The following is a 5,915-nucleotide window of genomic DNA, read 5'->3' on the forward strand; positions in this document are numbered from 1 at the left end:
CTACTCTTCGTTGTGGTGCACGGGCTTCTCATTGCGGTGGCTTCTCTTGTTGTGGAGAACGGGCTCTAGGCTCGTGGGCTGAGTAGTTGTGGCTCGTGGGTTCTAGAGCGCAGGCTCAGTAGTTGTGGCACACGAGCTTAGTTGCTCCGCGGCATGTGGGATCTTCCCGGACCAGGGCTCGAACCCGTACCCCCTGCATTGGCAGGCGGATTTTTAACAACTGAGCCGCCAGGGAAACCCGGGTTGTCATTCATTTTTATCACTGCCAACAACCTTTAGTTCGTTGCTCCCCAAATAAGTCCAAACTCCTTGTCTTCCAAAATGGACTATGTGGTTATTTCCTTAGGATAAATGTATAGGTTAATTTTAACAAGACCTACTGAATATAAAATGACCCACTTTATAAATATTCATTTATGTATGTTTTATAAATGCATCATCCACCGAGCAATCCTTCCACCTTGAAACTGCCCTCAGCTCTTGTGATGACTACTTCTCTGTAAATCTCTGACTACTTCTCAGCCTATTTTGCAGCATCCTCTTCCTCTGCCCACATCTTTATATTAGGCTTCTCCAAGGTCCCATCTTGGACCCCATTTTCCATGAATGATCTCATCCATTCTCCTCCCCCAATTTCAGTTACCATTTATAGGCTGGTAGCTCTCTCAAATTGTTATCCTAGCTCAGATTTCTCCTGAAGAGTACATTGGTTAATCTATCTCCTAACTGATCTATTTCCACCATTCCTGCCTGTGCATTAAATTTGTTCACTGTCACCGGAGTATTTTTGTTTTAATTTCTAATAGCACATACTTTAGAAAAATAGATGCTTACATCTCCCTGCGCACCTCCCTGCACAGAGGAGCCCCAGGCGGCAGGGAGTCTCCGAGTAAGCATCGGTTGGTGGACGTGGTTCCTGCGCGTCGGGCCTGAGAAGCTCTGGGCGAGAGCGCAGAGTCGGCTCCTGGGGCGGTGCGGGGCGCATCTCAGGTCTCACACTTGTAAGTTTCGGCAAAGAATGCTGTGCTTCTTTAGGCACGCTGAGCCATGCCGTACAAAGCTTCAAATCTTGGCGCAAAATCCAGAGACCTTGCCAGAGCAAACAAGAAGTACAAATGGACGACTGGTCAAAAGGGCCTAGATAAGTGGTGGTTGTTATTGTTCTTCCAACCAGCTATGAAAGAAACCTTCATTGCCTGTATTTTATAACCAACCAGTGTATTTTAACACCAGGACAGTGCTGCATTAGTCCAGACATAACCCATAGTTATCTTGAACAAGAGACCACTGGGAGAAATAAAAGTACACAGCCAGATGAGCAACTGCCTGTGAATTCTAAGGGAAGCATGCAACAGAAATCCAATGAATTAGTTAATGAAGCTACATATGAGGGCATAGAACTGCCAGAGCAGAGATCAAGGAATTTTCAAGTCATCAGTCCTCATCTAGGTGATGAGAAAGCTCACTGTACCAGAGAAAAAGCCAACATTATGGAACATAGAAATAATGATTTGCATTACAAATGTATGATTCCTTGTCAAGTTACTTCAGACTTAAAGAGGAGACAATAGCGTTGCTTCGAAAAGAATTGGACATTCTCAAAGCAAGCAATAAAAAGCTTCAAGAAGGGCTTCCCTGGTGGCGCAGTGGTTGAGAGTCCACCTGCCAATGCAGGGGACACAGGTTCGTGCCCCGGTCTGGGAAGATCCCACATGCCGCAGAGCGGCTAGGCCCGTGAGCCATGGCCGCTGAGCCTGCGCGTCCAGAGCCTGTGCTCCACAACGGGAGAGACCACAACAGTGAGAGGCCCACATACCACAAAAAAAAAAAAAAAAAAAAAAAAAAAAAAAGCTTCAAGAAAAACTGACTAAAGAAGATAAAGAACAGAGAAAACTAAAGCTTAAACTGGAACTCCAAGAAAAAGCAACAGAAGCTCAAATTGCTGAAAAAACAGCAGCTCTGGTTGAAGAGGTGTATTTCGCAGAGGGAACGTGATGAAGCTATTATGTCTCGACTGCAGTTAGCCAATGAGGAGAGAGATGAAGCAATTGCACGAGCCAAGCATATGGAAATGTCTCTAAAACTGCTAGAAAATATTAACCCTGAAGAAAATGACATGACATTACAGGAATTACTGAACAGAATAAACAGGGCAGACACAGGGATAGCTATTCAGAAGAATGGAGCTATAACTGTGGATAGAATCTACAATACCAAGGAATGTAAAAAGAGAATAACTGCAGAAGAAATGAATGCAGTGATTGAAGAACGGGATACTACTTTGTCTCAGGTGGAAGGTTTTCTCCCTTTGGAAGTAATAAGACCTCTGGATTAGCAGAATCTCAGTTTGCAGAGATGGGAAGCAAAAATCTTGCTATTGGATCACTACGGGTAATAATGAATGAAGCCACTCCCATTTCAACCCCTTGATTCCTGGACCCGTGAATATTGGCTGTGGATGAAGAAGTACCATATGTTGGATTCTGGTTTAGAGCATATACACTGTCATGGAGAACCTTGTCCTAGCCCCACCAGGTATTGCCACATATCGGGCACTATAATCAAGTCTTCAAAAATCCATTCCACTGTTTTATCAAACTAGCTGTGTCAGGATGATGCAGAACTTGGTAAGATCAGTGTTCATGAGCATGAGCCCATTGCCACACTTCATGTGCTATGAAGTGAGTTCCTTGATCAAAACAATGCTGTGTGGAATCTCATGGTGATATGTAAGGCATTCTATAAGTCCATGGATGGCTGTTTTTGCATAAGCATTGCATTCAGGGAAGCAAGTCCATATCCAGACAAAGTGTTTATTCCAGTAGGAAGAGTAAAGAGCAGTTTTAGTAAGAAGGTAGGGAATGAAAGTTTGTGATCCAAGAGCAGAGTTTCAGAGTTAAGGATTAAAGAGGACTAAGGACAAGATATGGCCAAGGTTATTGTTTGAAGGTATATTTTATTGGAATAAATGAGTCAAGAAATTGTGAGGCTAGAGTGTTGTATGGGTGATTCTTGCTTTTATCTAGAATATTGGCAAGAAAAAAAATTTTTTAATGTGGGAAAGTAACCTTTGTTGTCAAATCACAGTGGTACAGATGAGAAGCAAGTCATCCAAATCAGTGCTTCTCAAACTGTCTGTGGTGAAAACCAGTTTAAAAAAACGTTGTTCCAATGTGTTATGGGCCACTACTTTTATAATGTATAATAAAAATGACTTATTAAAAAAACTAAAAAATAAATGTGAGAGAAAGGAAAAGACACCACACAAAGTGGTCAGTGAAACTCAGGATGTGAGACGTTCTATAGGACAAAAGACTGGGTTTCTTCAACAAGTAGCATGGGAGGTAGAGGGACTGTTATAGATTAAAAGAATTTAAGAGACCCAACCACAAGCAATGTATAGCTCTTGTTTGTTTTGTTTTGTTATAAATTTATTTTATTTATTTATTTATTTTTGGCTGCGTTGGGTCTTCGTTGCTGCACGCAGGCTTTCTCTAGTTGCGGTGAGCAGGGGCTACTCCTCGTTGCAGTGCGCGGACTTCTCATTGCGGTGGCTTCTCATTGCGGTGGCTTCTCATTGCGGTGGCTTCTCTTGGTGCGCAGGCTCTAGTAGTTGTGGCTCACGGGCTCTAGAGTGCAGTAGTTGTGGCGCACGGGCTTAGTTGCTCTGCGGCGTGTGGGATCTTCCCGGACCAGGGATTGAACCCGTGTCCCCTGCATTGGCAGGTGGATTCCTAACCACTGTGCCACCAGGGAAGCCCCTATAGCTCTTGTTTGAATCCTGACTCAAGCTAGCAATACAAAGAAATTTTTGAAACAACTGGGGAAATGTAAATATGGAATGAGTACTAGATGATATTAAGGAATTACTGCTACTTTCCATAGTTCTAATAATGACAATACGATTATATAAAAAAGAAAGGCCATTTGTTAGAAATACATACTGCTGTATAAATGAAATAAGATTGACAAAATGTTAACTATTATTGCAGCTGGGTACTCTTTATTGTTTTTTCTACTTTGTATATATTTGAAATTTTCATCATAAAAAATTAAAATGAAAAGGCCGGTCAACTAAAAAGGAAAAAATAGGAATAAGAAAAATATCCTACCATCCTGGGAAGACTTGTTTACAGAACCAAAGGACTATCTGGTAAAAGTCCTTGACTCTAGCAGTCAATCCTGGCAGCAAATCTGGGTTTATCTCACGCACACGTCCTCTGTTTCTCTGCAACACATGTGAAGCAGTCAGATGGCTTCTCAGGGACAGGAAATTGCACGGTTTTGTTATTTCTGTTAAGACCATTGCCACTTAGCAGCACTACCCTGTAATGAAACAGTTCCTCAGTTAAGACCATTGCCACTTAGCAGCACTACCCTCCAATGAAACAGTTCCTCAGTTAAGACCATTGCCACGTAGCAGCACTACCCTGCCATGAAACAGTTCCTCAGTCCCAGAGTCATCCATTGCTGCCGTCAGATTGCAACTTAATAAGCTAATAATGATCAAGTTTCCTGTGTCCCACTAGCATTAGTGATAAAGTAGCTGAGTACAAGTTAAATCAATGGAAACCCCTTGCTAGACTGTAAAGTCTGCTTGTGGGAACCTCTTTTACCTTAATCACTGTCAAATACCCGTGACCAGCAGGTTACCTGGCCCTTAGTAAGCATTACTGTTTAACTGAACCGAAACCCTAGAGGAAAGGGGCCACAGTAATTTGAATGCTACTTAGTGTAATAAGAAAATGTGCTAAAAGATTATGAAGACAAATTTAGGGACTACTTCCTAAATGACAATAATATTTCTTTCCCAGGCACTAGAAGTTCTGTTATTAGGAAAAGAAGCATAGATGAAGAAAGTTTAGAAATAATAGAAGCCCAAAGCATCATGTCAAGGTAAGATTAGGAGAGAAAAATTTTGGTTTCACATGGATCCTTGTTTAATATCATATTTAAAAACAACAAACAAAAACCTATTCTCTACCCTTCTTTTTATCCTTCCCCTTCACATTATCTTCAGTAATAGTGCTTGCCAATTCTCATTCTACGCACTGTAGGATGTCAGGAAGCTGGAAAACTCCAAACGTGTAACTACTAAGGTTATGTCTAGTGACATGTCATATACAGGACCCTACATTGTCCCTCTCTTGTCTAAAACTGAAACTCTAGTAAACTTTGTCACTTACTTTTCAGTGTCGTCAATTTAATGAATAGTTCCTAATCTGAAGCCCCTACCCCTATCTTACTGTGAGAATTAGTGAAATAAATAACACTAAACCATTTTAAATTTGGAGAAGACAGGCACTATGAAAACATGAGATACTGCTGCTCAAACACAACTTGAACCTTGTTTCTTTAGGAAGTTTTGATACCAAAAACCATAATGAAACAGATTTGGATGTTTGCTTCAAGAGAATATTGTCCTCATTCCACACCTGTCCATACTACTCTTTTGTGTGCTATTGTAAACTCCTTGACCACCTGACCAAGACATTTTCTAAAGATCATTTCCAAAAATTAGGCTTTATCCCATTCTCATGTAATCTGCAATGCTATGGCTGCAATATCATGAAATCAGTTCCTTGAAATCACAAAACAAGATTTTGACGTGAGGGGATGTCCCTCTTTTAGAGTTCCCTTCTGGATAAGATACTGGAGGCCTCATTGCAGGGAAGTCTTGAGAAAAAAACAATAGGAGGATGAGGGATTGTGAGGGTTTTTCTTTTTTTTCCCCTGAAGAAAAATATCAATAAGCTAACTCTGTTGACAGTGTAAAGCAGTGCTTCTATCTGGGGTCAAGGCCAGAGCAATGGACACCTTATCCCACTCATCCTCTTCCTCTGATAAAGCCCCAGCCAGTACTGAAAAGTCTTCTTCACAAGAGCCTAGAGGCCTTTTTAAAAAGTGTTTGAAAA

General features: G+C 41.4%; 1 pseudogene across 1 annotated transcript; it reads left to right on the plus strand.

The window, feature by feature from the left end:
* Window positions 1-1,047: 1,047 nt before the first annotated feature.
* Window positions 1,048-2,335, plus strand: LOC309834717 (mirror-image polydactyly gene 1 protein-like; annotated as a pseudogene). The gene is made up of 3 exons: window positions 1,048-1,126; window positions 1,234-1,646; window positions 1,859-2,335. The product of its transcript is annotated as a mirror-image polydactyly gene 1 protein-like (transcript).
* The last annotated feature ends 3,580 nt before the right edge of the window (window positions 2,336-5,915 follow it).

Source organism: Grampus griseus, assembly GCF_964374135.1.
Source record: "Grampus griseus genome assembly, chromosome: 16".
Lineage (NCBI taxonomy): Eukaryota > Metazoa > Chordata > Mammalia > Artiodactyla > Delphinidae > Grampus > Grampus griseus.